At 43.2% G+C, this 13311-nt stretch overlaps 1 protein-coding gene across 15 annotated transcripts in view; it reads left to right on the top strand.

Moving 5' to 3' along the window:
• Nucleotides 1-13311, top strand: part of ANKS1B (ankyrin repeat and sterile alpha motif domain containing 1B) — a 711904-nt gene that overhangs the window by 547009 nt on the left and 151584 nt on the right. The window lies entirely within an intron of this gene.

A 13311-nucleotide genomic window follows, 5' to 3' on the forward strand; every position in this document is an offset into this window, starting at 1 on the left:
TTCTTTGTTCGCAGAGCTCTCGGGGCTCAGCTTTGGATTCGGCCCCGCCTCTGCGTGTAGGTCGCCGGAGGGCGTCTGTTCTTCGCTCAGGCAGGACGGGGTTAAGGGAGCAGCTGCTTTGGGGGCTCTGGCTCACTCAGGCTCGGGGGACGGAGAGGTACGGAGTGCGGGGCGAGCCTGCGGCGGCAGAGGCCAACATGACGTTGCACCAGCCTGAGGCGCGCCGTGCGTTCTCCCGGGGAGGTTGTCCCTGGATCCTGGGACCCTGGCAGTGGCGGGCTGCACAGCCTCCGCGGAAGGGATGTGTGGATAGTGACCTGTGCTCGCACACAGGCTTCTTGGTGGCGGCAGCAGCAGCTTAGCGTCTGGGGTCCACGCTTTTAGCCGCGGCTCGCACCCGTCTCTGGAGCTCCTTTAAGCAGCGCTCTTAATCCCCTCTCCTCGCGCACCACGAAACGAAGAGGGAAGAAAAAGTCTCTTGCCTCTTCGGCAGGTCCAGACTTTTCCCCGGACTCCCTCCCGGCTAGCCGTGGTGCACTAGCCCCCTGCAGGCTGTGTTCACGCCGCCAACCCCAGTCCTCTCCCTGGGATCCGACAGAAGCCCGAGCCTCAGCTCCCAGTCCCGCCCGCCCCGGCGGGTGAGCGGACAAGCCTTTCGGGCTGGTGAGTGCCGGTCGGCACTGATCCTCTGTGCTGGAATCTCCCCTCTTTGCCCTACGCACCCGTGTTGCTGCGCTCTCCTCCGCGGATCCGAAGCTTCCCCCTCCGCCACCCGCAGTCTCCGCCGGCGAAGGGGCTTCCTAGTGTGTGGAAATCTTTCCTCCTTCAGAGCTCCCTCCCACTGGTGTAAGGTCCCGTCCCTATCCTTTTGTCTCTGTTTATTCTTTTTTCTTTTGCCCTACCCAGGTACGTGGGGACTTTCTTGCCTTTTGAGAGGTCTGAGGTCTTCTGCCGGCGTTCAGTAGGTGTTCTGTAGGAGTTGTTCCATGTGTAGATGTATTTCTGGTGTATCTGTGGGGAGGAAGGTGATCTCCGCGTCTTACTCTTCCACCATCTTCCCGTCATCTCTGCATGTCTGTTTTCTGTCCATTTTCATTTGTACCAACTAGGATGCGAGTCTCAATACCTCTTGAGGCCCCCAATAATCTAATCACACACAAAAGCATTAGTTAGTCTTTACCGAAGATTTCATGAAGATGGGAAAGTGGAGGGATTTACAGCATACACCCAACACAAACAAATTTGTTTAAAGCCCCATTCAACACTTCTGTTCTCTAAGGGCCATATTGTCAGTAGCGTCCTCTTCCTGCACAAAGACTTTGCCCTCAGTGAGTCCTCTTTCTTTATCACCATCCTCCAATGACCAAGCAGACTCCTCTCCTTGTCATAAGCCCAGAATTTAAGCAACCCTCTTGAGTTACTTGAGTATGCCCACGGGGGTCTCACCCTTTTCCCCAGACAGCTCATCAAAATATTTATTCCAAACAAATAACAGTGATAAAGTAACATAGGTGAATGAAGTTTTCTCCATCTCTCTGTACACACACCATCTTATTTAATTCTCACAGTATCCTTGTAAGGTGGTATTTTTGTACCTGTTTTATAGATGAGGAAACTAAAACTCAGAGAGGTTAGGGAACTACCCCAGTGTATAAGCCCTACCTTGTACATTGTGAAGATGAAATAGGATGACATATAATTCAGTGCTTGCCCCAGTGCAAGTCACAGAGATGGTAATGGTGCAGCCACAAGCAGCAGTAGTAACAGCAGAAGCCGTAATAGTATCAACATCCTTGTCCTATCTAGCTTCCATCACTAGCATAATGAATGTCAGTGACAGGGCCAGCTACATAGTTTGCACGATCCAAAATGTGGGGCCTGGCCAGCGGTGGGGAAGTCAATTTCCCCTTCCCACAGACCCATAACCCCAACCTATGGCAGATGAGAGACTCCCTCCCCTGCCCCGCCAAGGCATACCTATCTCGAGGCCAGGATGTGCTTGGTCTTTGGGTTGGAGAAAGTGAGAGGCCCCTGCTGAGTCATTCACCATGTTGCCCACCAAACACACTATGAGTTGCTGCTTGGGGCAGGGATGGCCATTGGCTTGCTTACCCCAAGAAGCCACAGGGTGGATGACCCTCCACACCAAGACCACCCACCAGCACCAGGGGAGGAAGGAGAGTAAGGGCAGAGTGAAAGCCAGCCCCTGCCCCACCCTTCTCAACGCCACCTGATTGCTACCCCAGGCAAAGGGAAGCAGCATTTGCAGGGTGATCCAGGGAGGGGCCAGGGGTACCGGGGCAGGGCCCTGGGCAGCAGGAGGTAGGGAACAGACAGCTAAAAACTCATCCTAGGAAGGCAGTATCACATGTGCGCTGAGGTTCTAAGCCCCAGCAGATGCTCCATAGTCCCATCAGGCTTCATTTACAAACACCAATTTGAAGTTAAAATTATTTAGAATTGCAAGACTGCAGAGCATTAAACCAATCTCTGGGCTCTTCTGAGAACTAGGCCCTATGGGACAGCACTAATCACATGCCCGTGAAGCCAGCCCTGATCACAGTGGATATGCAAGTGCTTCAAAAACTTTTAATGCTGTATAACTGTAAAGCATTATTGCTGTAATCACCAGTAGGAAATAATATTAGGCCCTAGCAACTCTGTTGGCTTTTACTTAGTAGCCCCAGATTTGTAAGAACAAAGGAACAAAGGAGACAGCTGAGATATTTGTTTTTCCCCCAGGGAAGAAATATGTTCCCAGATATTTCAAGTGACCGTGGTCACGCATTCTGAAAACCAGAGTTTTCAGGGAGCATCCTTGCCCTCCCCACAGATCTCCCTTGTAATTGATATGCCAAGGAGGAGATCTGGATTCCTCCTCAGATCAGAACTGTGGATTCTCCCTTCTAAGCAGAAAAAGGAACTCCCATCCTAGAGCTTCCCACAGCATCTGCTCCCCTCTACCCACCTCCCCAGCCTCCAGGAACAAGGGGCTCTCTGTCCCATACCTTCTATTAACTCAGAACTTGAAAAGCTGGGATGTCCCAGTGCCTTGAGTCACTCCTCAGTCCTGTAGGCCAGGCTGGGCTTCAGCACCCCTCTACACCCATGTTAGGCATAGATTTGATTTCACACATTTCAATAGAGCAGATCTGTAAGAGCATTATTTATATTTACAGGAGCATCCAGTGATTTGGAATAAACCAGTTATTAAGCAACTTCTTGGTCTACATCATAATTAGAAAAAGCAGCTGAGAGAAAGGGGGGAAAATGCAAATTAGAACATTCTCACCCTCCATATCCACTAGGGACCCATTTAGTGCAAAGTTGTAATTTACTAAATGATAGCCTAATGGCCTGAAAGAGTTAACGTGGCTTCCCACTTTATTTCCACCCAGAGAGTCATTTCTGCCCTAGGGGTAGGAGGGCTCATCCTCCCCTCAGTGCAGAAGGTATACAGACCCAGCAGCTTAAATGGATTTTCGCAGTCCGGCACTACAGACCCCACTTAAGTGTTCATTAGACGGGGTGAGCGCAAGTTCCACGAGGGGCTTTCTGCCCCTCCTCACCCCCACCCACACCTGGTCAGAAACTCCTGGGAGCTTACGTTCCTTTTATGCTGGGTTCTTTTCTCCAGAGCCAGTGAGGGTGACAGCAGCGCCACCACCAAGTGTTAGGCTGGGCACTGCTCTGCAAGTGAGGGGATGTTTGAGAGCAAAGCTGGTGTCAGTCACTGTTCTGACATAGCCCCCTTCATAGCACCTTGCCTAATGCAGTAGCTGCAGGGTCATGGGAAAATACATGAGGCTTGGAGTTAGGAATTTTGAATTCCAGCCATGGTTCTGCTGCTTACTAGCTGTGTGCCCTTGAGCAAATCGATGAACCTCTCAGGGACTCAGTTTCATTATCTATGAAACAGGAACAGTATTAGCCGTACTAACCTCTGGGTTGCTGTTTAGAGGATTAATTGAGATAGTGTGTGAATATATTTTTTCAGCTAGAAAATATCTTATAACTGATCATTTTTTAAGGAGACAGCATGGCATAAAGAAGAAATCATGGGTCTCAGAGCCATACACCCCGTATTTAATTCCAGTGCTGTTAGATCTTGGAAAATTTACTTAACCTCTCGGAGCCTCCATAATTTCTTCACCTTCAGAAAAAAGATGGTAATAGAATAATAGTAACAACCTCCAGGGCTGTTGAGGTAATGCATATAAAGTCCTAGTACATAGTAGGTACATAAGAAATATGTTTCTTCCCTTCCTGTCCCTTTCCCATTCCCAGAAACATCTTCCACAGGTATGCACTTCTCTTTAACTCCAGAACCTCAAAGTCAGGCTCCGCTCCCCTGTGGCTCAGGCAAACTCTGCTGCATCCTCTGCTGAGTTCTCTGGCTCCTCTCCTCTGCCTCCCAAGGTGCTGGCAGGAAGAGAGAAGGGAGAACCTGATCTTGAGCGTTGAACATAAACATGTTATTCTGACCTGCACCCATGTGACACAAGTCTATGCAAAAATTGTTCTGGATGATTTCTTAATTAACACTGATTCAGATTCTGTTAAAATTTTTAAAAATTTATAGAGCTGTCCCATGCCCTTGGAAGTATTAACCCCACTGGTTTATAGTACCTCTTTGGGTAACTAGCAGAACCTTCATCTTTCCCCACACAAACTTGTTCCTTCCCTGTTTTTTCGCCATATGTCTAATATCCAGAGGTCATCTTGGACTCCACTTTCTCTCTTGCCCTCACCCTCCATTCAGCCACCAGGTCATTGAGATGCTACATCTTTGTGTCTCCAGATCCATCCCTATCTACTTTATCCCCACCCCCTCCCCCAGCCCTTACCTCAGCCCCGTATCATTTCTCACCTGGATTTCTGAAGTGGCTTCCAAAATCATTTTATATCAGATTGTTTTGAGAATTAAATGAGATAATAAATTTTACATTTGTTAGCATAACATAGCACAAGGCCCCTGCCCCCCAGTAGGTACAAAATAAATGGTAACTATACAAAAGTTTCAGAAAAGAAGTTCTCCCTTAGTTTAAGAAGACTTTTGTAGGAGTAAAAGCCCCAACAATGGAATAGGCTTCTTCAGTTGATAATGAGCTACTTGTCACTGGAAGAGTCCAAGTCTTGTTTGAGTAACTCTTTCACTAGAAGTTGTAGAGGAGAGTCAAACATCAGATGGGAAGTTGAGATAAACTGTGTTTAAGTTCCGTCCGAGGAAGTCAGGACACTTTCAATTACAAGTGCCAGAAACCCAACTCAACATAAGGAATTTATTGGCTCACGAAAGAGATAAAGTCCAGAGGTTTCAGGCAAGACTGGATCCAGAGCCTCGAATGCTTTCACTGGAATCCTTCAGTCTCTCACTCCATACTTCCACTCTGCTCCCTCTGCACTGGCTGCACTCTTGGGCAGACCTTCCACACAGGATGGACACTGGCAGCTCCAGACATTAAGTTCAGCACCCTAGCAATGCCTGTGTCATCAGCTCAGAAATGTCAGTGAAAAGAGTTCCCCTCTTCCCCAGTGTTTCCTGTACAGTTCTGGTCCTGACCCTCCCTGAACGAACTACTGTGGCTGAGTGATGGAACCCGTTGTTAGGCCAGTGGATCACAGGTCCTCTCCATGGTCAGATCTTTTAGGGCTTCTAGAATTTCATGGCTCAGGACTGGAGAGGTGGGTCCCCAGTGAAAAATCAGACTATTGGTAACAAAAGTAGAGGGACTGGGTATTAAGCAGGAAAAAACAGTGAATATCAACCATACCTTCCTATCCTAAGATTCAGTTATTCCAACCCAAAATTATTATTTTAATATAATTAATATAATTGTTATATTAATATTAATATAATCCATATAACGATATAATTAATCTTTAAATAAACTAGTATTAAATAATGATTTTAATATGTATTATGTAATTCTTTCTCCCTTTGTCCCTCTAGTATATTTCAGTACTCCTAAGGTACATTACTACAGAATTAGCATAATGACATGTCTAATCACCAAATGATAGGCTGTCTTGTCCTCCACAAAATCCTGTGGAGGGAAGAAACTTTATTATGAGTCTACTGTACAAAAAGTTACTGTCCACTCTCAGGTGCGTGGGCGCTTCTTCACCTACACAGCTGATAAGCACACCATAAGGTGCTATGGGAATGAGCTTTGTTATTTAGTCCAATTGATAAGTTGGAGTAGCCTCTTGATTCTGAAAGCTTATGAATTAATACTAGAGTGAACTTAATTCTTTGGTTAAGTAATTATTGTGCTCCAGGTATTATGGTAGATTTTTTTACATGGGTGCACACATTTAACCCTTAAACAACATCCTTAAAGAACAATTATCCCTATTTTACAGATGCAGGAACTGAGGTGCACCAAGGTTAGCAACTTGCTTAGAGCCTACAACTAGTAAATTATAGAGCCAGACTTGAACTCAGGTAGGAGCCCACAGCCTTCTTCTGTACATTATACTACCTCCTTAAGGTCTCCAATTACAAGTCTCCACTATGCTGTAAACCATATTTTTCTGAACAAAAAATCAGATCTCATGGTCTGACTCATTTAAAGGGAGCTGTCCTGGGAAAGCTGGAATGTACAGCCATTTAGTGAAAGAGACACCCAGATCAGATTACTGGAGCATTGTCTTCTCATAGCTAACTTTGAAAGTTGCTGCCAGTGTTGTACACAGCTGTTTGGTTGGCTAAAGGTGTTGTTAGAAGGATGAGGTACTTAACACCTGTGCTGTGCGGCTGAGACTGATTCTCAGGGGCTGCTTGTAAGCAAAGTCTGCAAGCGAATGTCTTAGCTATGGCTCAGTGGAGCTGTACGTGGCTCAGGCCTTGAATGTAGTTAGCATCCAAAAGAAGTCCCTAGGTCTAATTCAGAAGACTGGGGCAGAACATTCCTGGCAGATGGGCTTCAGTGTTTACATTCATTCCCCCTGGATTCCAAGCCTGCTTGCCTTCAGGAAAAAGTGTAAAAGTCTCCTCTGCTCTGGGTTGTTAGCTTGGTAGTTAGATGTGTAAATATGCCCATGGTTAATAGGTAGTCTATAAGTTGTTTTAAATTTACTATCCAAATAAAGGAATTTTTCCACAGCAAAAGTATGATCATGCGATAAAAATAATAAAATCTATGAGTATTGGAAGTCGGCCTGTGCCTTACGTGTTTCATTAATGACAAGCAAGTGCTGAGTATAAGGGAGAGCCATTGCTTCTACAGTGGACACACACTGCCAACAGCTACACATGCCCAAACACCACTCGGAGCCTTCCCTAACGCTTACCTCTTGTGGAACGCCTTGATTTTGTCGCTTTGCCGTTACACAGACTCTTTCTCTCTGACTCACGTGCCATGCCCTCTATCTATACATACCAATTTTTTTTTTTTTTACAAAATTTAAAGTCCCACTTTCCACATATGAGAAGGTAAAATTCCACAATATCATGATTATAAATCCATATTCATAGTGCTCCTATCTCTACAATAGCTTAGTTCTGAAATATCTTTCTGTTAGAAACTTGTTCACGCGGTTAAAAAGATTTATTTGGGAGTGAGGTTTCCTGAAACTTTTCTATCCTAGCCAGCGGGCCATGTATCATCACAGTGTAAAATGGAAAATGTGGGCACCGTCCAGAGTTCTGACCTCAAACCTTCTCTTCCGTAATTATACACGTGGTTCTAGTTGATGGCAGTTCCACTCCCAGGCCCTCCAACTACCAGGAATTAGCTGATAGCAAATCATATTTCTTGCCTTCACCTCTCTCCTCAGCTCCAGATTTATATTCTGTCTGCTTTCTGCATGTGTCTATTTGGAAAGCAACTAAAATTCAATGTCTCAAACTTTCTTTCAGGTGTTCAGTAAATACTCGCCTAATGCCTATCTGGGGTCAAGAGCTGAACATAAATTATCTCATAAGCAAGGTCCTTGATCACTTGCAGTCTTATGAGGATATCCATAACTAAACAAATAATTACCAAAAATAAATAAATGCTATATTAGAAGAAGCAAAGTTACTATGAGAAAAAAAGAATTTTGTCTAGGCCAGTGCAGGACAAGGGATGTATTCAAATTTTCCTGGGGTAAGTTACATGTTAGTTGAAATCCATAAGGATTTCCAAAAGGAGTTACCCAGAGAAAGAGTTCCACAAAATTAGAGTCCATCTCTACTTTATCTTCCTATCGCTGAGCACCCAGCTCAATGTTTGAGATCATAGGCATTCAGTGAATCTTGGCATAATGAGAAGTATTTTTATCTCACTACCATTTTAAAAAATCACTAGTATGGTATAAAGGATCACAGGACAGTTCTCTCTAGCAAATACACACACAAATACACAGTTTAAAACATGTTCATTGGTAAGATTGATTCTAAGTTACCAGAGCTTTAATAAAAAGTCAAAAGGTTCTCAGTCTCTCTCTCCTCTTCATCACCTTTTAATCCTATTTACATCTGAGACAGCCTTCCTGGACTTGGTTTACTGAGCTGAGGTGTTTCCAGCTTTAAGTTTTGTATGCTTGGAATCATAACTCTGAAGGATAGAGGCAGCTTCTATTTAAGTAGGTTTGTACCATGCCTGCTTTTTTCATGGTATTTTTCCCTTTGCTTAAAAATGTTCAAAACAATATAAGGGTAAGGAATTAAGAGGTACAAACAATCAGGTATAAAATAAGCTACAAGGATATATTGTACAATCTGGGGAATATAGCCAATATAATAGCTACAAATAACCTTTATAACCTTTAAAAATTGTGACTCACTATACTGTACACCTGTAACTTACATAATATTGTACATCACTATACTTCAATAAAAAATAAAATTAAAAAATGCTCAAAACAAACTAAAACCTGTAAAATATAATAATGTAGAATACTAAGATAAGCTAACATTGAGACAAGAAAGATCTTTTGCTTTAATATTCTTAAATATAAGAATCTCCAGGAATCTCAGAGCAGTTCTGTTAAGTATATAATTCTAGTTGGCTTAAGACCAACAGTCAGAGATGAATCTATTACATCATGGAATCCCATGATTGAAGATCAGTTTTCTTCATAGTTTCAGGTGCTAAATCTATATAGGTCAATCAGAAAAGGAATGCCTGCCTTTTTGTTCATTGTCTTCCTAACCCAAGAAACCATCCTCATACTAGATTTGCATGATTCCTCCACATAGCTCCGGATGGAATGATCAACCCTGTTGGCCTTTTCCCTTGTTTTTCTGGAAATTTTACTCAAACATTAAATCCCTTCCTGGTTGGGATTACTAACATTGAAGGTAATAGGTATCTATCCCTATTCTATCTCAGAATTCTAAGACATTTTTATCAGAGTGCATATCCCAATGCTGTGAATGTGAGAGGTGTTGAATAAAGGTTTTTAAACAAAAACATTTTAGCTAACATTTTTGGAGTGCTTTTTATGTGCCAGATATTATAGTTAATTCTTTACAACATGTATAAGTGAGGGTTCAATCAGAGAAGCAGAACCAGTGGGAGGTGTATACTAAGAGATTTATTGCAAGGACTTGACCCATGTGATTGTGAGGACTGGCTAGGCAAGTCTGAAATCTGTAGGGCAGGCTCTCAGAAAGGGCAGGCTTAAACTCTTTGGCAGGGGCTGAAACTGCCGTTCACAGATGGAGTTTCCTTTTCTTTGGGGAAACCTCAGTTCTGCTCTTAAGGCCTTTCAACTGATTGAACCTGATTATCCAGGATAACCTCCCTTAGATAAAGTCAACTGATAATGCCATTATTTATATGCCATTTATATGCCATTATTGACCCATGTGATTGTGAGGACTGGCTAGGCAAGTCTGAAATCTGTAGGGCAGGCTCTCAGAAAGGGCAGGCTTAAACTCTTTGGCAGGGGCTGAAACTGCCGTTCACAGATGGAGTTTCCTTTTCTTTGGGGAAACCTCAGTTCTGCTCTTAAGGCCTTTCAACTGATTGAACCTGATTATCCAGGATAACCTCCCTTAGATAAAGTCAACTGATTACGGACTTTACTCACATCTACACAATACCTTTACAGCAACACCGAGATTAGTGTTTGATTAAGTAACTGGGGACTAAAACCTAGCCAAATTGGCACGTCAGAAAGACCACCCTACACGGGTAATCTCATTTCCTCCTGACCACAACTCTGTGAAGTCATTTCCTTTATTATCATATTCATTTTGCAAAGTGGAGAAGTGAAGCTGGAAAAAGTTAAGTAACTTACTCAAGATCACAAAACTACCAAGTGGAATAGCCATTACTTGAACCCACTGTCCTGTTTCCAAAGCCGGGAGCTTAACTATTTGCATAGTACTACCTCCAAACCAATGAATAAATCATTGTAATTCTGTTCCTCTAAATCTGTACAGAGGACTCAAATCAGTGTTTTATGTATCTGTTTGAAATGCTACCACCATCTTTAGACTTTCTGAGACTAGACTATTCAACATGGTCTTCTTCTGAATAATTTTTTAAATGCAAATTGGAGAATCCCAGATGTTAGTCCTTTCTGATATAAAATTGCTACTCTTAAATAAGAAGTTTATGTCAGAAGGGTTGCAATCCTGATGACCTGTAATGGAATGAATGCTTTACATTTTGCTGGAGCTATAGGGAGTTTGGGCATTGGCACTATAAGAGTCTTTTCTAAATTGTCTCATTTTTCAAGAAACAATGTATTACTTAATATAACCAGAGTACTAAAGATCAGTAGATATCCTCCAAGTAAAAGAACACAAGATTATATATCATTTGTATTTTAAATAACATAAATTGGAACTTGACTGATTTTTAGCAAAAAATAACTGAAGGAAAAAATAATTCTGATATTGAATATCCTGGGGAACCATAGTATCATGGTTAAGTGTCTGAACAAATGGCAAAAATTCATGGTTTTGCTCTGCTTCTAGCTAGGTTAGGTCGTTGGGCAAGTGAACTAACCATTCTAAGTATCAATTTCCTTTTGTACAATATGAGAGAGTTTTAGAAGGTGATCTCTTACATCCTTTATGCTATCCTAGAACATAAAAATGTCTAAAATTTCAGCTATAAGTAGGCCAGAGAGTAAAAAGTCATTCTTCTGTGAATTATGCCATGTTTTTACTCCAACCAGTAGGAGATTATACTGAAAAGAACTTTATATTTTAATATGCATACCTGGGGGTCATCACCAAATTTCATTATTGCCACGCTGAAGTTAATTTCCAGGACTACAGTATTTCACATGTGAGCTGATGATGCTGCATGGAGCATCAGCGACAGCCGCTCTGGACAGCAGCCTTCCCTCCCAGTTCCCTCAAGAAGAGTTTTCATTAGTCAAGCACAAATGCTGACAGGGAATTAGATTTGCATCATTCTCTAAAGGTGTTTCAGACACAAAATGGCCTGCAGCCCCAAATTATTCTATAGTACAGAGGATTCGACACAATACAAAAATGCTAGCATAACTCCTTTCTAAAGAGCCTGCAGTTCATCACTAATAAATGACATCTCTGACAGCCCAGTATTGTTACTAGCGAACAATATCGAGAAGAGGATGATGCTTTCTTTGGGAAAGCATTCTTTGGTTATTGGGAAATGTCATTCTTTGGTTATTTCCAAGATTGGGAAACTAAGAAAACACCTATTCCACCTCAAGTCACATGTGTTTCAGTTGCAGAGTGAGAAATAGAACTGAATGGCCTGACTTCCCAACCCATCAAAAGTCTGCTAATCTCAGAAAACAGACATCCGAACATGCCCTAGGCAAGAAGGCAGGTCATGTTCAGTAAGGAGTACACCAGTCAAGAAGGCAGCTCATGTCCAACCTGTTTTGCTTTCTATAGGTGTAAGACAGAAAATCAAAAAGCTCTATGAACCCCTTATGGAAATGAGAAATAGTTTCCATATGGCTAAGGGCTCACACTCTGGAGGTTGACAGGCATGAGTTTATATCCTAGCCCCATCCTTTGCTAGCAGGGTGGCTTCAGATACTGTTGCCCTGAACGTCACCAAAGCAGACAATGACATGACAGTAGACAAAACGGTGGACATTCAGTGTTTCTTGCTTAAGAAAGTGGATGTTGTCCCATAACTTATAGTTGCACATCTCTCTAAACCTTTTTTTTTTTATCTGTAAAGCGAGAATAATAATAAAACCTACCTCATAGGGCTGTGAGAATTAAATGAGATAATTCACAGATGTCTGGCAAATAAGTGCTCAGTAAACGTTACCTATTATTTTAAAAATCGATTAACATTTCTATTTCAGTGTCTGATGTTTTGCAGTTGATCAAAATCGTTGTTCTTTGGTTTTGAGACAATAAATGCGTATTCAAAAAGTTTAGAAAGAAAATGTGCCCAGAACAACAGGTTGATTATAAGAACCGTTTGGAGTTCATCATGTCATACATTTCCTTAAGTACTTTTATGTAAAGTTTCTTCATTCCAACCTATTTTTCACAAACTGTTTGGGTGCTGTTACCTTGTGTTCAAACGTTGGTTATCCTCTGTGGGAATCTGTGGTTCGTATCCCAGACTAAGTGGGCAACTCACGCTTTTGGATGGAACGCTGAAACTACGAGGAACTGAAGTGTGTGGGTTGCCAGATACGTTTATTTGAATGTTATGGTATTAAGCAGTCTGTAAGCCACATACTATTTTTATTTATTTATGGCAAGGAAACACTATTGGCATTAAAAACATATATACGGGAGGGGTTTCCCTGGTGGCGCAGTGGTTGAGAGTCCGCCTGCTGATGGACACGGGTTCGGGCCCCGGTCTGGGAAGATCCCACATGCTGTGGAGCGGCTGGGCCCGTGAGCCATGGCCGCTGAGCCTGCGCGTCTGGAGCCTGTGCTCCGCAACGGGAAGAGGCCACAACAGTGAGAGGCCCGCGTACCGCAAAAAAAAAAAGAGAAAGGCCTTGTCATTTAAGGTCAGATGTATTATACTTCATTTAATTGGCATAATTTTGAAGAGAAACCTTTGCCTAAGTTAGTTTCTACAACTGTTGGTAGCTGTACAGTGATAACTTCTGTGGGAACTGTGGGTGGGGGGAGAGGTGTTTGAATCGTATCAAAATCTTACTCAGAATCTTAACCGCAACCCTCCAAGTCTGCTGGGGGCCGATCACTGCCCTCAGAGAACAGCTGGAACGCTAGTGGCTCCGGGTGGTGCCACCACCAGTCACCCAAGTTGAGGAATGCTGTGGCTTCTCCTGCGTCGTGAACTCGAAGCAGCTTGGTTAGTGGGAGGAAACTCGAGGTGGCCTCGGGGACAGAGCAGATTCTCCCCATCTTCCTCCTCCTGTGCCCAGCGCCTG

Source organism: Neophocaena asiaeorientalis, unplaced genomic scaffold (assembly GCF_003031525.2).
Source record: "Neophocaena asiaeorientalis asiaeorientalis breed wild unplaced genomic scaffold, Neophocaena_asiaeorientalis_V1.1 scaffold344, whole genome shotgun sequence".
Classification (NCBI taxonomy): domain Eukaryota; kingdom Metazoa; phylum Chordata; class Mammalia; order Artiodactyla; family Phocoenidae; genus Neophocaena; species Neophocaena asiaeorientalis.